Consider the following 19,570-nt stretch of genomic DNA (forward strand, 5'->3'; position numbering starts at 1 on the left):
CGCACTTTCAGCTCTGATCTCCAGCATCTGCAGTCCTCACTTTCTCCTCCAAGGAAATGAACAGTCTGGGATACACTCAGATTCTTCTTCTATATTGATTTTTGATACAGCTGCTTTAGTTTTTCATCTTTCCACTGGAACTCAGCTAATTTTTCTGACCTAAAAAAACGACTTCATTTGCCACCTGTTCTTGTTTTTTCCCTGCCCCCCCCCCCCACCACCTATTTGATCAAACATAAGTTCAATTATCAGAAACTATCTTTTTTCTTTGATTTCTCCTCCTGTGGCTTTGTGACCTTTTTCCACAAAGAAAAAACAGGAAATACTTCCTGTAAAACCTAGTTGCCTGATTTTCCAATAGCTTTTCAACCACAGTAGGCATCACTCTCCCTAGCCCGCCCCTTGATACACCTATGTCATCACCAAAGATAAATTGTATTTCTGGAACTGAGAATCTCTCTATTACCCCTACCACCTCAACACCATTTTTCACCAGATTCTGCACCCCCACCTTATATAATGGAGTCTCTTCTCACCATGAATTCCACATACTGCCACCTTCTCTGGCAATACTCTTTCTGAAGTACGTATCTCATCTCTCACCAAAGATCAACTTGCTCCTGTATCTCTTAAAATCTTAATTTCTTTACCTACTCCTCTGGCATATCGGAGTAAACTTTATCCACGTCAGTAACTGCTTTAGAGATCTGGCACATTCTTCTCAACCAACCCCTGACCAGGTTGTACATTCTTTTGCAGCATTTTACCACTGTGCTTTCCTTTACCACTTCAACAAAACTCGCTGGCTTATTCTGTTTCCTCTCCGCCTTCTCAGTGTTTTTTCTAAACCATCAACACTACAACTTCAGTGAAAACACCTGAGCTTTTTTACTTCAGTTTCCCCTCATAGTACGTTTTCACCGTGTGATAAACTGTCTTCAATGTGATCCCCCTTTACCTCACTACCTGAAAATTTCTCTTTTCCCCAATTTCTATCCCTCACAGATTGAAATTGATATTAGAAACCAACTTTGATTTATGAACTAACTCATAGGCATTTCTGCTCCTAATCTTGAAGTCTGAATTCTTTGCTCTTCCACATTTGAACTCCTCCAAACTAATCATCAAAGAGCATCATACATTGATCTATTTCAATTCCTTTATCCATCTATCGAAATTACTTTGCTTCATATTTTCAAACCCAATTCGAGTTTGACCAGGGTCCTCCTTAGCTCCTAAAACATTGTCCCTTGGCTTCTGGTACGAGCTCATATGTGCTTAAGATAGCACATTTCATCTCATTATACTCCCAGATACCTCCTCTGACCGTGATGCAAATATCTCACTAACTTTGTTTGATTCAATGATACTCTCATAATCACTGGCCATAATTTTTGTTTAGCCACTGTCTTAAATGAAATGAAAAAGGCTTCTACATCCTGTTGGTCAAACTTTGGCAATGCTTGGACCTATTTGAACAGTTCCCCACCAGGCCTTTGACTACAATGGGATTGCTGTCCATCACTGTCCTCATCACTACTCCTACCTTTCATCTCCACCTCTGCCATTTTTAAGATGAATTTGAGTATTCAGTTCCAACCTCCTTTTCTCTTTCTTTTTGTTTTGCCTCTAACTTGGAGCAAGTGAATGGCCTCTCCCCAGTGTGAACTCGCTGGTGAGCCTGCAGGTGGGATGACTGACTGAATCCCTTCCCACACATGGAGCAAGTGAATGGCCTCTCCCCGTTGTGAATGCGCTGGTGCACAGTAAGTTCAGATTGACGTTTGAACCGAGTCCCACAGTGAGAGCACCCGAAAGGTTTCTCGTCAGTATGAACTCGTTGATGGGACATCAGTTCCCCAGAGCTTTTATAACAATTCCCACAGTCTGGGCATATAAAAGGTTTCTCACCAGTGTGAACTCGCTGATGTCGCAACAGGTTAGATGACTGAGTAAATCCCTTCCCACACTCAGAGCAGGTGAACATCCTCTCCCCAGTGTGAACTCGCTAGTGTCTCAATAGGTTGGATAACTGAGCGAATCCCTTCTCACACTCAGAGCAGGTGAACGGCTTCTCCCCAGTGTGAATACGATGGTGTTTAGTGAGCTGTGATGACCACCTGAACCCAGTCCCGCAGTAAGAGCACCTAAATGGTCTCTCATCAGAGTGAACACGTTGATGGGACATCACTTCCCCAGGACTTTTATAGTATTTCCCACAGTTTGGACACATAAAAGGTTTCTCGTCTGTGTGAACCCGCTGGTGTCTCAGCAGGTGGGGCAACTGAGTGAAACTCTTCCCACATTCAGTGCAGATGAACGGCCTCTCTTGTTTGTGAGTTCGCTGGTGTCTCAGCAGGTGAAAGGACTGAGTGAATCCCTTCCCACAGTCAGTGCAGGTAAATGGCCTCTCCCCAGTGTGAGATCGCTGGTGTTCTGACAGTAGAGATGATTTTCTAAAACTCAGTCCACACTGAGAGCATCTGAATGGTCTGTCGTTCGTGTGAACAAGTTGATGTGTTATAAGGTTCCCGGAATGTTTAAAACACTTTCCACACTCCGGACATCGGAAGGGTTTCTCTCCAGTGTGAACTTGTTGATGATGCAGTAGGGTGGATGACTGAGTGAATCCCTTACCACACTCAGAGCAAATGTATGGTCTCTCCCCAGTGTGAATTCGCTGGTGTCTCTGGAGATCGGATAGGACAATGAAACCTTTCCCACATTCAGAGCAGATGAACTGCCTATCCCCAACGTGAAATCGCTGGTGTTGCAGCAGATTGGATGAGTTAGTGAATTCCTTCCCACACTCAGAACATTTGAATGGTCGCTCCCCATTGTGAACCCGCTGGTGTTGCCTTAGATGGGATGACTGAATAAATCCCTTCCCACACTCCAAGCAGGTGAATGGTCTCTCCCCAGTGTGGCTGTGCTGATGAGCTTCTAATTCATATGGGTAATTAAATTCCATTCCACAGTCCTCACATTGCCACCGTTTCTTTGCAGCGTGAGTACGCTTATGTCTCAGTAGTCCAGATGATCGTCGGAAGCCTCGTTGACATACAGAACACGTGAACCATGTCTCCACACTGGGAATAGTGCCTTTTTCTCCCATGTTCAAAATCAGAGTCCAGATACAATCAACTGGGTTATTCCATCAAAATCCTGATGTGATATAAATTTGAGGTTCCCATTTGCAAATGTTCCCTTTCTCATTCCCTACGAACATGATTTAAAACAGAAAAATGGGAGTAAGGACCCACAAAAAACACAAAGACAGATTGCATAATGGAGCTGAATGAAGAGCCAACTTCATTCATGAGTAAAGTGATCATGAAAGCTACTGGATTCTCGTAAAACCCCAAGGGCTTCACTAATGCCAGGGAAAGCAGGGAGAAGGGGAGAGAGGAGAGGGGAGGAGGGGAGAGAAAGAGAGTGAGAAAGAGGGAGAGAAAGCAAAGATGAAGGAATGCCATTTTACATATCTTAAACTTGACCAGAAATTTAAGAAGCCTCCATACAACTCAGTCTTCACCATGGAGAAGAACCAGGGTTGCAGGTTTATGAACGCCATTATTGTCAGACACTGTCCTGACCAGTTCTGGATGAGTAGAAATTTCTTCCATTTCAATCTTGGGAAAACTGACACCATTGCCCAATGCAAACTCTCCCCTATATCCCTCTGCCTCAAATTCCTCTTTTAAGATACTCTTAAAGCTAAATTTTGGATATGTATTCAAATGCCCCTTCTTCATCACTGGGTGAATTATCTACAACTCCTTACATAACAGCATTGTGGGGCACCTTAACCACAAAGCCTGCAACCTTTCAAGAACATCAGTTATCATCTTCTCCACAGGAACTGGGGATTGGAAATATCTGTTGTTGGTCTTGTTAGTGAAAGGATAAGGGACTGGGACTAGTTGATTGGCTCTTGCAGAGAACCAGCACAGGTCCAGCGGGATAAACAGCATGCTTCTGTAATGTAACCACTCAACGATTCTGCGATTTGATAAAAAGTACAGTGGAGGCCCACGACCAAAAGCTGAACCAACCCAGAGTTTGATACAAACCAGCTCTTAATTAGTCTGGCTGTGACGCTCGATTCGATTCTGTGAGCATCACCTGTAATAAAATGACAGCAAAATACTGCAGTTGCTGCAAATCTGGAATAAAGACGCTAATGCTGCAAATACTCAGCTGGCCAGGTAGTATCTGTGGAGGGAGAAGCAGAGTTAATGCTTCTGGATGTGGACAGTGAATTATAGAAAATAAAAATGTTGCAGAATGTGATATTCATTACAAGCTCAGAAGAACAGAAATTGACAATAATACAAAAAACAATACCCATTGTGAAAAATACTTAGGAGGATAACTCAAGTAAGTTAGCACCACATGGTCAAGTGATGAACTGTGCAGAGTTCACTTAGACAAGTTGATGAAAGTAGCAATGAACTACTACTACGAGTTAAAGTAAACATTTTTAGAGGTAGGGAATCTTAGACAATAGCAGAGAGACAATGGCAGGGAGGACAGAAATGAATCAGAGAAAACGATGGATATGGATTCAAATCACTAAATGAGTTATAAATCAATTCAGCTTTCAATTCTAAAATCCCCTGGTGGAACCTGCATCTGGAAAGATACCAGAAGCACTGGAGTCAGAGAAAATTCTCTCAGTTGGGGAAATCCCCAGGGACCAGTGATGATGTCAATGTGCAATTGTCAGCTCGCGAAAACATTACAACCATCGCACATTCCGTGCAAACCAGTGTCCACCACACATTGTGAAGAATGTCAAAGTATTTGAAAGGGTTCAGGAACAATTTACCAGAGTGGTTTGAAGGTTAGGGATTCCAGTTGCGAGGTTAGATGGCGAAATGGGCTTGTTGTCTTCAAAGCATGTTAAATTGAGGAGAGACTTGGTGGAGGTGTGTAAATTTATGTGGGTGCTAGTGGAATTGCAGTCAGAGCCAAGCTACTGGCACGACAAGTAGTCTCACTGTCCAGCGGTGGGGCAGGTTGAGGAAATAGAAAGGAAGAGCTATAGTAACAAGGGATTCTTTAGTTGGGGAGCAGACAGGCATTTCTGCAACTGAAGACATAACTCCAGTATGGAGTGTTGCCTCTCGATGCTAGAGTCAGGGATGTGACTGAACGGCTGCAGTGCATCCTGAAAGGAGGTGATGAGGTAGATGTCATGGTAATTGCTGGCAGCAATGACACGAGTGATAAGGTGAGGGATGAGGTCTTGCATTAAGAATTCAGGGAGCAAGGCAATAAATTACAAAGCAGGACTATAAAATTGATCATAGAATCCCTACAGTGTGGAAGCAGGTCATTCGGCCCATTGAGTCCACACTGACCCTCAGACGAGCTTCCCACCCTGACCCACTCCATCCCCGCAATCCTGTATTTCCCATGGCTAATCCATCCAACCTACACTTCCTTGGATACTATGGGTACTATGGGCAATTTAGCATGGCCAATCCACTTAAACTACATATCTTTGGACTGTAGGAAGAAACCAGAGCACTTGGAGGAAACCCATGCAAAGACAGGGGAAATATGCAAACTTCGCATAGACAGTTGCCCGAGGGTGGAATCAAACCCGGGCTCCTGATGCTGTGAGGTAGCAGTACTAACTACTGAGCCACCTTGCTGATAGTTATGTCTCTGGTTTACTCCCAATGCCACATCCTAGCGAGTACAGAAATAGGAAAATATGACAGATGAATGAGTGGCTCAACAGTTGGTACAAGAGGGAAAGGTTTAGATTCCTGGATCACTGGGACTGTTTTTGGGGAAAGTGGGACATGGATAAATGGAATGGTCTGCACCTGAACCACACTGGAGCCAACATCCTTTCAGGTAGCGATGCTAGTACTGTTGGGAGGAGTTTAAACTGGTCTAGCAGGAGGACAGGAATGCAGAATATTGATGAAATGTAGACATATCATGCTACAGCAAAAGAAGCAAGTCAGAGTGAGTTCATCTATGTTAAGTATCGAGAGAGTAAGGCAAGTCTAGATGGTCTTCACTTTAATGCTGGGAGTGCAATAGGTAAGACTGAGGAGTTAAAGACATGCATTGACACATGGAAGTATGATATTGTAGCAGCTCAGAAACTTTGTTGTGAGAAGGGCAGGAATGGCAATTCAACATTCCAGGGTATAGGATCTCTAGGAAGGACACTGTAGGCTGTAAAAAGGGTGGTGCTGTAGCACTATTAATTAAGGAGTCAATTACTGCAATAAGGAGAGATGATATCTTGTAAGGATCTTCAAATGAAGCTTTGTGGGTAGAATTTAGGAATGCTAAGGGGCTGCCACTTTATTGAGAGTGTATTACAGGCCTCCAAAAAGTGTCAGTAAAAAATAGAGCAAATATGTAGACAATTCACTGAAGTGTGTAAGACTAATAATCGGGTATTACACTAGGGGATTTCAACTTTCGCCAACATAAATTGGGATAGTCATAGTGTTAAGGATTGAGAGGGGGCGGATTTCTTGAAATATATCCAGGTTTTTTTGTGTCAACATGTAGAAGGTCCAACAAGGGATGGCGCAGTGTTGAATCAGGTTCTGGGGAAAGAAGCTGGACAGATGTTCAATATGGCACCGGGGGGGTTTCCAGCTGTAGCAACCACAACATGAAACAGTTCAAATGTATTATGGAGAAGAAGAAAGATGGCCTGCAAAAGATGGCTATGGATTGGGGGAAGACAGGATCTGGCTAAAGTTGACTGAGGGATCAGCTCCTCACAGGTAACTCTACAGTGGAGCAATGGGGGGGGGGTGCCATTCAAAACAAAAAGCTTGGGAGAATACAAGTCCAACATGTACCCTTTTGGGGGAAAATATGGGAGCAATAAGATCATGGAACCCTGGATGTCTAGAATAATGCAGAACTAGTTCAGCAAAAAAAAAAAGGCTTTTTGCAAGTCAAAGTCCAAAGAGAGCAATTCAGAGGAATACAGGGAACGTAAGAAAGCAATTAGACGATCAAAAATGGGACACGAAAAGGACTTATGAACTGGATTAGGAAGAACCTGAAGATTTTCAGAAATACATTAAAGGGAAAAGGTGAACCAGAGAAAGAGTGGTGCTCATTAGGGGGCAATCAGTGTATGAAAGCACAGGATATTGGAAGGGTGTTAAATGAATACTTCTCTTTGGTCTCCACTCTGGAAAAGGAGAACATATGGAATTCAGGAAAAGGGACTATGAGGAGCTTGCACAGTCTTATGTCAGTGGTAGGGAAACTATTGGAGAAAATTGTGAAAGAGAGAATTAATATCCATTTGGAAAAAACATTGGTTAATTAGAATAGCCGGCATAACTTTGTCAGAGGGAGGTCATGCCTAACAAATCTGTTAGATTTTTACGAAAATATGATCAAGTGTGTGGATGATGAAAGTTCAGTTGATGGAGTTTTTGTGAATTTTAGCAAAGTTTTTGACAAGGTCCCACATGGGAGACTAATCAAGAAAGTTAAGCACATGGAATTCAGGGAAACTTGATGAGGTGGATCAGAAACTGTCTTAGTCATAAAACACAAAGCATAGGCTGTTTGAGTGACTGCAGGCTGGTGTCCAGTGATGTACCACAAGGATAAGTACTGGCACCCTTAATTGTTTGCTATATACATAAATGATATAGATGAAAATGTGGAAGAATATTAAGCAAACTTTCAGATGACACGAAGATGGGTAGAGTTGGTTAATAACAAAGATGATGATTGTAGGCTACAAGAAAACATAGGTGGGTTAGTCAGGTGGGCTGAGCAGTGGCAGATGGTACTTAACCCTGATAAGTGAGAGGTCATGCATTTTGGAAGAACAACCAAAATGAGGGAGTATTTAATGAACGTTAGGACACTGCTAGCTTGGAGAATCTTGGGGTAATTATTTCAGATCCCAGAAGTCAGCAGAGCACATGAATAGGTTAGTGAAGAAGCCATACAGGACACGCAGTTTCATCGGTCATGACATTGAGTTTAAGAACTAGGAGGTAATGTTGAATTGTACAGAGGTTGATTAGGACATGCTGGAGTAATGTGTACAGTTCTGGTCACCACACGACAGGAAGGATGTGATAGCACTATGGGAGTTGGTTCACCAGAATGTTGACTGGGTCAGAGCAGTTGAGCTTGGGATTGTTTTTATAGAGAGGAGCAGGTTGACTGAAGTGAATAAGACTATAAGGGGTATGGATAGTGTGTTAAGGGAGCAACTGTTACCCTTGGCTGAGGGGCATACTTTCAGCATAATGGGCGGAAGATTCAGAGGGGATTTGAGCAAAAACATTCTCACTCAGAGGGTGGTGGGAATTTGGAATGCAATGCCTGGGGAGGTAGTGGAGGCCAGAAACCCTACAAAGTTTTAAATAATATTTGGATGAGCACTTCAAACATTATAAACTTCAGGCATATGGAATAAGTGCAGGAAATTGGGATTAGCACACCTTCAATGGTAGCTATTGTAGTTATTTAAAACATAGAACATGACAGCACAGTACAGGCCCTTCACCCCTTGATATTGTGCCAACCTGTGAAACCAATCTGAAGCCCATCTATCCTACACTATTTCATTATGATCCATATGTTTATCTAATGACCATGTAAATGCCCTTAAAGTTGGCGAGTCTACTACTGTCGCAGGTGGGGCGTTCTACGCCCTTACTACTTTGAGTAAAGAAACTATCCCTGATATCTGTCCTATATCTATCACCCCTCAATTTAAAGCTATGTCCCCTCGTGCTAGCCATCACCATCTGAGAAAAGAGGCTCTCACTGTCCACCGTATCTAATTCTCTGATCATCTTGTATGTCTCTGTTAAGTCATCTCTCAACCTTCTTCACTCTAATGAAGAAGGTTGAGAGATGACTCATTACAACTCTTGCCCTGCAATATATACCTATCCCTTTCCATCACTCTAATGAGGTTTATTGTTGATTTTATTGTTTACGAGGCGGCACGGTGGCACAGTGGTTAGCACTGCTGCCTCACAGCGCCGGAGACCCGGGTTCAATTCCCGCCTCAGGCGACTGTGTGGAGTTTGCACGTTCTCCCCGTGTCTGCGTGGGTTTCCTCCGGGTGCTCCGGTTTCCTCCCACAGTCCAAAAGATGTGCAGGTCAGGTGAATTGGCCATGCTAAATTGCCCCTAGTGTTAGGTAAGGGGTAAATGTATGGGTGGGTTGCGCTTCGGCGGGTCGGTGTGGACTTGTTGGGCCGAAGGGCCTGTTTCCACACTGTAATGTAATCTAAAAAGAGCCTCATGTCCCTCAGCCTTTTCTCATAAGATCTTCCCTTCATACCAGGGAACATCCTGGTAAATCTCTTCTGAACCCTTTCCAAATTTTCCCATCCTTCCAATAATGCGGCAACTAGAACTGTACTCCAAGTGTGACCGTATTTTCTGCATATTCTGCCCTCCATGTTTTCTGCAATAGCCTACTGTGGGGAACCTTATCAAATGCTTTACTGAAATCCATATGCACCACATCAACTGCTTTACTCTCTTCCACCTGTTTGGTCACCATCTTAAAGAACTCACTAAGGTTTGTGAGGCACAATCTACCCTTCACGAAACCATGTTGACTATCCCTAATCAAATTATTTCTTTCCAATTATCATAAATCCTCTCTCTTATAATCCTTTCCAACAGTTTATCCACAACCAAAGTAAGGCTCACAGGTCTATAATTACTAGGTTTGCCTCTTTGTTCAAGAAGGGGAGGAGTAACAACATTTGCGATCCTCCAGTCTTCTGGTACTATTCCTGTAGACAATGATGACATAAAGAGCAAAGCCAAAGGCTCTGCAATCTTCTCCCTTGCTTCCCAGAGAATCCTGGGATAAATCCCATCCAGCCCAGGGGACTTATCTATTTTCACACTTTCCAGAATTTCCAACACCTCCTCCTTATGAACATCAATCCAGTCTAGTCTGATAGCCTGTATCTCAGTATTCTCCTTGACAACATTGTTGTTTATGAAAAGTATTCATTTAGCACTTCCCCTATCTCCTCTGACTCCACATACAACTTTCCACTACCATCCTTGATTACTCTAGTCATTTTTTAATTCCTGATATACCTATAGAAAGCCTTAGGATTTTCCTTGATCCTACCCATCAATGACTTCTCATGTCCCCTCATGGCTCTTCTTTAGTCTCTCTTCCGGTCGTTCCTGGCTAACTTGTAACTCTCAAGGTCCCTGAGCCTCACATCTTATCCTAACATAAGCCTTCTTCTTCCTCTTGACAAAAGATTCAACTTCTTTAGTAAACCACGGCTCCCTCACTCGACCACTTCCTCCCTGCCTGACAGGGACATGCTTATCAAGGACACGCAGTAGCTGTTGCTTGAACAAGCTCAACATTTCAATTGTGCCCATCCCCTGCAGTTTCCTTCCCCATCCTACACATCCTAAACCATGCCTAAACACATCATTTCCCCCATTATAACTCTTGCCCTGCAATATATACCTATCCCTTTCCATCACTAAAGTAAACATAACCGAATTGTGGTCACTATCACCAAAGTGCCCACTGACCTCCAAATCTAACACCTGGCTGGGTTTATTATCCAGTACCAAATCTAACGTGGCCTCGTCTCTTGTTGGTTGATTTACATACTGTGTAAAGAAACCTTCTGCACACATTGGATAAAAACTGACCCAAACTATATCTTTACAGATATTGACTGGAAACGCTAAAGTTCCCCATAACAACAACTGTATTACTTTTGCTCCTATCCAGGATTATCTTTGCCATCCTATCCTTTACATCTCTGCAACTATTCAGAGGCCTATAGAAAACTCCCAACAGGGTGACCTCTCCTTTCCCGTTTCTAACCTCAGCCCATACTACCTCAGTGGACGAGTCCTCATCAAATGTCCTTTCTGCCACCACAATACTGTCCTAGACTAACAATGCCACGCCTTCCCCCTTTTTACCACCTTTCATGTTCATACTGAAACATCTCAACCCCTGAACCTGCAACCATTCCTGTCCATGCTCTATCAATGTCTCCGAAATGGCCACAACATCGAAGTACCAGGTACCAACCCATGCTGCAAGATCAGATGCTCCTGGTGTTGAAGTAGACACACTTCAGCTTCAGCTTCCTGCCGGCTGGTGCCCTCTTTTTTTTAAGATTAGATTCCCTACAGTGTGGAAACAGACCCTTCGGCCCAAAAGGTCCACATCGAACCTCCGAAGAGTAACCCACCCAGACCTATTTCCCTTCTCCCTACTAATGCACCTATCATTATGGGCAATTTGGCACAGCCAATTCACCTAATCTACACATTTTTGGACTGTTAGACGAAACTGGATCACCCAGAGGAAAATCACGCAGACATGAGGGGAATGTGCAAACTCCACACAGACTGTTGCCCAAGGCTGGAATCAAACCTGGCTCTGTGAGGCAACAGTGCTAACCACTGAGCCACCATGCCTTATGACCTTGAAACCTTATTTATGATCTCACTACTCTCAATCTCGTGTACACCAGAACTACAATACTACAATTTTGGTTCCCATCCCCCTGCTGAATTAATTTAAACCCCTCCGAAGAGCATGCAGAAATTCCTTCCCCCCACCCCCCCTCCCCCATAAGGATATTGGTACCTCTGGTTAAGATGTAGACCATCCTGTGTGTAGAGGTCCTATTTACTGCAGAATGAGCCCCAATTATCCAGGTATCCAAAACCTTCCCTCCTATACCATCCCTGTAGTCATGTGTTCAACTCTTCTCTCTTCCTATTTCTCACCTCGCTAACAAACCAAAGATAACAACTGTTTGTTCTACCTCTAAGTTTCCATCCTAGCTGCCTGAATTTCTGCCTTAAATCCCCATCCCTTTTCTTACCACGTCATTGGTGCATATGTGGACCATGCCTTGAGGCTGCTCCCCCTTAAGAATCCCGAACACTCTATCTGAGACATCACGACCACTGGCACCTGGCAGGCAAAACACGAATCTTGAGTCTCTCTCATTCCCACAGACTCTTATCTGTCCCCTATAGAGTCCCCAATGATTAATGCTCTGCTCCTCTACACCCTTCCCTTCTAGAGTCCCCAATGATTAATGCTCTGCTCCTCTACACCCTTCCCTTCTGACCAACAGGGACAGACTCTCTTCCACCCTTCCCTTCTGACCAACAGGGACAGACTCTTCCAGAGACCTGTACTCCATGGCATCCCCCTGGTAAGGCCTTTCCCCCTCAAACAGTTTCCAAAATGGTATACTTGTTATTGAGAGGAACAGCCACAGGGGATCCCTGCACTGCCTGCCGGTTCCCTTTCCGTCCGCTGACTATAACCCATTTACCCTTTTTCTTGTACTTGAGGAGTGACTACCTCCCTGTAACTCCTCTCAATTACCCCCTCTGCCTCCCGAATGATCCAAAGTTCACCCAGCTCCAGTTCCCTATCACGGTTTTTGAGGAGCTGGAGTTGGGTGCACTTCCTGCAGATGCAGTCAGCAGGGACACTAGTGATGACCCTCACCTACCACATTCTACAGGAGGAACATTCATTTGCCCTCATATCCATTCCCATTGTTCTAAATTTGCAAAGAGACTACTGAAAAAAAAACTAGTAACATTACCAATGCGACGTATAGAACTTTTTTTTCTGGTTAGAGGAGAAGGATGGGTGGGGTGACTACCTAAGTAGTGTTTCGGGTAATGAAACTGCTCAAATAGATTAGTTCACTCACTCAGCTGTCCCGTGTCTGCTCGAGGTTAGTTTTTATAGCACTCATTTACCTTCCTGGCAGCACCCTGATCATCACTTCCACTGTTCCTGCTGCACAAAAAAAAAGTGGGAGACCTTTTGGACCAAAGGGATTTTTAAACACTGTATGGCTTTACGGGATGGAAATTCAAGACAGGCAAACATTTCTCTACCTTTTGACTTCATTTCACAAGACATAGCAAGTTCATGATACCAAAAAGAATCTATTCTGCCCAACCTGTCAGTATCAGTTGAAAAAGCAGCCACGCATCTTGCCCCAACTTGCTAGCATTTGGTCCTTGCTCCCTACAGTATATCACACCACATGCACATCCAGGACCTGTTCGATAAGTTAAGGGTTTCTCCTCTCCAAACCTTTCAGGCAGTGAGTTTCAGACCCCAAACACCAGCTGGATGCAACAATGAATTCATCATTACCAATCTAATCTTTCCACCAATCATTGTAAACCCATTTCCTCTTGTCACTGGCTTCACTGTTCCGATAACTTGGTCCATTCCATCTACTCTAACTATTCTCACAATTTCAAATATCTCGACAAAATTTCCCCTCTAACTCTTATGTCCGAACCTATTCCATGCTTCCTCATTGCTGCATTTTTCTAGTCCTGGCAATATCCCGTAAATTTCCTGGGTACCATTTCTGTTGCAATTCCATCCTTTCTACAATCACGTGACCACAACTGCACACATGACTCAAGCTGTGGCCTCATGTATGTGCACTATTATCTGTTGTCCCACACAAAGATGATAGCTCTAACAACGGGGCCCTTACTCTAGGAAAAAGCTATATAGAACATTACAGCACAGTACAGGCCCTTTTGCCCTTGATGTTACACCTGTGAAACCAATCTAACCTACACCATTCCATTATGATCTATATGTTTACTCAATGGCCATTTAAATGCCCTTAAAGTTGGCGATTCTACTACTGCTGCAGGTGGGGCGTTCCTCACCCCTACTACTTTCTGAGTAAAGAAACTACTGCTGACATCTGTCCTATATCCATCACCCCGCAGTTTAAAGCTATGTCACGTCATGCTGGCCATCAACATCCGAGGAAAAAGGCTCTCACTATCCACCCTATCTCATCCTCTGATTATATGTCTCAATTAAGTCACCTCTCAATCTTCTTCTAAAGGAAACAGCCTCAAATCCATTCCTCATAAGACCTTCCCTCCATACCAGGCACATCCTAGTAAATCTCCTCTGAACCCTTTCCAAAGTTTCCACATCCTTCCTATAATGCGGTGACCAGAACTGTACGCAATACACCAAGTGCAGCTGCACCAGAGTTTTGTACAGCTGCAGCATGACCTCATGTCTCCGAAACCCAATCCTTCTACTAATAAAAGCTAACACACCCTGTGCCTTCTTAACTACTCTAACAAACCTGGGTGGCAACTTTCAAGGATCTGTGTACATGGACACAGAGATCTCTCTGCTCATCTACACTGCCAAGAGTCTTCCCATTAGCCCAGTACTCTATATTCCTGTTGCTCCTTACAAAGTGAATCACCTCACACTTGTCCGCATTGAACTCCATTTGCCACCGCTCAGCCCAGCTCTGCAGCTTATCTATGTCCCTCTGCAACCTGCAACATCCTTCAGCACTATCCACAACTCCAGCGACCTTAGTGTCATCTGCAAATTTACTAACCCATCCTTCTATGCACTCATCCAGGTCATTTATAAAAATGACAAACAGCAGTGGACCCAAAACAGATCCTTGTGGTACACCACTAGTAACTGAACTCCAAGATGAACAAGTCCCATCAATCACCACTCTGTCTTCATTCAGCTAGCCAATTTCTTATCCAAACTGCCAAATCACCGTCAATCTCATGCCTCTGTATTTTGTGCAATAGCCTACTGTGAGAAACCTTATCAAATGCCTTACTGAAATCCATATACACCACATCAATTGCTTTACCTTCATCCACCTGTTTGGTCACCTTCTCAAAAGAACTCAATCAGGTTTGTGAGGCATGACCTACCCTTCACAAAATCGTGTTGACTATCCCTAATCAACTTATTCCTCTCTAGATGATTATAAATCCTATCTTTTATAACCTTTTCCAACATTTTACCCACGACTGAATTAAGGCTCACTGGTCTATAATTACCAGGGTTGTTTCTACTCCCCTTCTTGAACAAAGGGACAACATTTGCTATTCACCAGTCTTCTGGCACTATTCCTGTAGACAATTACGACATAAATATCAAAGCCAAAAGCTCTGTAATCTCCCCCCAACTTCTCAGAGAATCCTAGGATAAATCCCATCTGGCCCAGGGGTCTTACCTATTTTCACATTTTCCAGAATTGCTAACACCTCCTCCTTGTGGACCTGAATCCCATCCAGAGTAGTAGTCTGTATCTCAGTATTCTCCTCGACAACATTGTCTTTTTCTAGTGTGAATACTGACGATAAATATTCATTTAGCACTTACCCATCTCTTTTTACTCCATGCACAACTTCCCACTACTGTCCTTGATTGGCCCTAATCTTATTCTAGTCATTCTTTTATTCCTGACATACCTATAGAATGCTTTAGGATTTTCCTTGATCCCACCTGCCAACAACTTCTCTTGTCCTATGCTGGCTCTTCTTAGCTCTCTTTTTAGGTCCTTCCTGGCTAACATATAACTCTCTTGTGCCCTAACTGAACCTTCACATCTCATCCTTACATAAGCTTTCTGTGTGGCCACCGAATTGAAATAATTGCAGAGCCATGAGTTTCATACCATCCAAACGCGAAAGTGTTTTCTTCATATACCTTCTAATCTTCTAAGCAATGGATGGTGGATTTCAATGTCCATCACCAAGAGTGGCTCGGTGGCAGCATACTGATCGAGCTGATTGCGTCCTAAAATACACAGCTTCTAGACCGGGTCTGCAGCAGGTGGTGAGGAACCAACAAGGGAGGAAAACATACTTGACCTCATTCTTACCAATCTGCCTGCTGCAGACTCATTTGTTCATGACAGTATCGATAAGAGTGACCACCATACAGTCCTTGTAGAGGTGAAGCCAAGCGTTCACATTGAAAATACCGTCCATTGTATCATGTGACAGTATTACCATGTAAAGCAGACTTCGAACAGATCTAGCAACTGAAGAATGGGCATCCATGAGGTGCTCGGCCATCAGCAGCAGCAGAATTCCATTGACCCCTGGCTTGGTGGTGGAGTACAGGAACGTATGACAGGAGCAGCATAAAGCATACCTAAAAATGAGTTGCCATCCTGGTGAAGCTACAAAATAGATCTACTTTCACGCCAAACAGTGGAAGCAGCAACTGATAGATAGAGCTAAGCAATCCCAAAATCTAGCTCTGTAGTTATGCCACATCTAATCACGAATAGTGATAGACAATTAATCACCTCACTGGAGGCTCCACAAGTATTCCCATCCTCAATGATGGAACAGCCCAGCACATCAGTGCAAAAGATAAGGCTGAAGCAACTCAATTCCCTCAAGCCATTTACATCTTGGGGGGTTGCCACTGACCAGAAACTACAAATATTGTGGACAAAAGGGCAGATCAAAAGCTGGAAATCCTGCAGTAACTCACCTCCTGACTCCCCAAAGATTGTCCACCCTTAAAAGGCACAAGTCAGGAATGTGATGGGATATTCCCTGTTTGGCTGGATGAGTGCAGCTCCAACAACACCCAAGAAACTCAAGATCATTCAGGACAAAGCACATACCACATACACAAGCATTCACTCACCCCACCAGCAGTGCTCAGGAGCAGCATAGCATCTGTAAGATACCCTGCAGAAATTTACCCAAGATCCTCAGACAGCTCCTTTCAAATCCACAGTCACTTAGAACATAGAACAATACAGCACAGAACAGGCCCTTCAGCCCTCGATGTTGTGCTGATCTGTGAACTAATTTAAGCCCATTCTCCTACACTATCCTATCATTATCCATTATTTGGAGATGCCAGTGTTGGACTGGGGTGTACAAAGTTAAAAATCACACAACACCAGGTTATAATCCAACAGGTTTAATTGGAAAGCTAATGTGCGTTGTGTGATATTTAATTCCATCATTATCCATGTGCTTATCCAAGGATTGTTTAAATCTCCCTAATGTGGCTGAGCTAACTACATTCTGGATTCGTGGGACTGGAAAAGCACAGCAGTTCAGGCAGCATCCGAGGAGTAGTAAAAATCGACATTTCGGGCAAAAGCCATTGGCAGGCAGGGCATTCCACACCCTTACCACTCTCAGAGTAAAGAACCTGCCTCTGACATCTGTCTTAATCCCCTCAATTTGTAGCTATGCCCCCTCGTACAAACTGGTGTCATCATCCTAGGAAAACAACTTTTACTATCTACCCTATCAAATCTTCTGATTATCTTGTATGTCTCTATCAAATCCTCTCTTAGCTTTCTTCTTTCCAATGAGAACTGATCCAAGTCTCTCAGCCTTTACTCATAAGAGCATCCCTCCAGACCAGGCAACATCCTGGTAAATCTCCTCTGCACCTTTTCCAATGCTTCCACATCTTTCCTGTAATGGGGCGACCAGAACTGTACACAATATTCCAAGTACGGCCGCATCAGCGTTTTGTATAGTTGCAACATGACATTACAGCTCCAGAACTCAATCCATCTCCCAATAAAACCTAAAAACACCATATGCCTTCTTAACAGCATTGTCAATTTGGGTGGCAACTTTCAGGGATCTATGTACATGGACACCAAGATCCCTCTGCACATCCACACTATCACTGACCCAGTATTCTGCCTTCCTGTTAGTAGGACAAGCAGTACTTTCACCTAGAAGAACAAGTGGTAGATAAATGGAAACACCATGATCTGCAAGTTCCCCTCCAAGCCACTCAGCATTCTGACTTGGAAATATAATCGCCATTTCTTCACTGTCACTGGGTCAAAATGCTGGAATTCGCTCCTTTACGACATGATGGGTCAACTCACAGCATGTGGGCTGCAGTGCTTCAAGAAGGGCAGCTCACCACCACTACCATCACAAGGGCAACTAGGGTCAGGCAATAAATGCTGGCCAGCCAGCAACATCTACATTCCACAAATGAATTAAGGAAAAAATACAATTTTAAACCTACTCCATCTCATCACCAATCTCTCAACTAAGTTCCTTTCCAGGCCCTCACAATGTTGAAGTCCCCCTTAGCTCCTCTTGTTCCACCTTATACAATCCCTCTTCATTCTTATAATTCTCCTGTGCTGTCCCTCTGGTGAAATTCCATCCTTTCTGTAAAGTGGCAGTGGCAATCTGTGGGCATGCGCAGTGCTGCCCATTAACCCCACCCCCCACTCCCCATAAAAAGATGGCGGTCACACATGTACCCATTTCGGATATTGCTTCCAATCAATATGCCGACATCTACCAAACCGATACAAACGTGAGGCCTCGGGATTTTGTTTTGCAGCTTGAGGTCGCAGTGGGTTCTTATAAAACATCCTTCCTCACAGGTCAGCTCCATTGCTCTTCACTCACCCGCCATCGAAAGTCTCTCCTCGACGCCACAACAACACAACTGCGTCACCAAGATCGGCAATGCGCATGCTCCAAGGAAGGCGACACTGCGCTTGCTCCAGTTGATACTGGTCAGTGCGCATGTGTCGTAATTCCCCTGATGGTAAGATAAGGCTTATTCAAAACCCCTATGACTGCTGGCTCAGTGCACCACCATTGAAGGGTTGGATGGCCCAAGTCAAAGTCACGACTTATGGGGATGCGATGGAAAGCGAGCCCATCTATTCATGGTGTGGTCGCAAAGGTTAAAGCATTCACAAACAAACAAAAAACTAAGTGCTGGAGAAATACAGCAGGTTTGAAAGCATCTGTAGAGACGAAAATCACTCCATTCGAAACCTTAACTGTTTATCTCTCTATCATTGCTGCCAGTACTGTTTCACTAGTATGGTCTGCTTTTGTTTCTGATTTCCAGCTTCAGTAGTTCCTTGTGTTTATTAAAGATTTTATAAAGTGCTCAATATTCCTCAATTTACCTGATTTTCAGAGTCACATTTATAGAAAGGATGGACCAGGCTTCTGGACTGAACAAGAGATATTCAATACACGTAATAAGATTGCAGCTGCAGATAAACAGTTATGTAACACTTAATTAAAACGCTAGATAAAGAAAACATAAAGAACCATGCAGGTGGAAGGAAAACATGGAAAACTTTTCAGTAGTTTTTGTCCATAGGAATATGGTTACAAGACGACCAAAACTGGGAACTTAACATTCAGGGATATTTGGCCTTTAGGAGAGGCAGGAGAGATGGAAAAAAAATAGTGGGGTAGCCCTGTTAATAAGAAATTAAATGAGGATAGTTGGGAGAGACAATCTAAGCTCAGTAAATGTCAAATCCATTTTGGCAGAGGTAAAAGAAACATGAGGGCAGGAATACATTGCTAGGTGTATTGTACAGTAGCCTCTATGTGGGAATGGCTATAAATCAACAAATAATAAGAACTTTAGGGTGTAAGTTTGCTATCCAGACATTTCATTACCTGGCTAGGTAACATCATCAGTGGCAACCTCCAAGTGAAGCAAAGCTGTTGTTTCCTGCTTTCTATTTATATCTTTCTCCTGGATGGGGTTCCTGGGGTTTGTGGTGATGTCATTTCCTGTTCGTTTTCTGAGGGGTTGATAGATGGCATCTAGATCTATGTGTTTATTTATGGCATTGTGGTTGGAGTGCCAGGCCTCTAGGAATTCTCTGGCAAGTCTTTGCTTAGCCTACCCCAGGATACATGTGTTGTCTCAGTCGAAATGGAGTTTTTATTCATCCATGTGTAG

General features: G+C 43.6%; 1 protein-coding gene and 1 pseudogene across 1 annotated transcript in view; one reads left to right on the forward strand and one right to left on the reverse strand.

The window, feature by feature from the left end:
- Positions 1 to 19,570, forward strand: part of epsti1 (epithelial stromal interaction 1) — a 98,593-nt gene that overhangs the window by 8,988 nt on the left and 70,035 nt on the right. The window lies entirely within an intron of this gene.
- Positions 15 to 18,587, reverse strand: LOC122551876 (annotated as a pseudogene).

The sequence above is a fragment of the Chiloscyllium plagiosum genome, chromosome 7, assembly GCF_004010195.1.
Source record: "Chiloscyllium plagiosum isolate BGI_BamShark_2017 chromosome 7, ASM401019v2, whole genome shotgun sequence".
Classification (NCBI taxonomy): Eukaryota; Metazoa; Chordata; class Chondrichthyes; order Orectolobiformes; family Hemiscylliidae; genus Chiloscyllium; species Chiloscyllium plagiosum.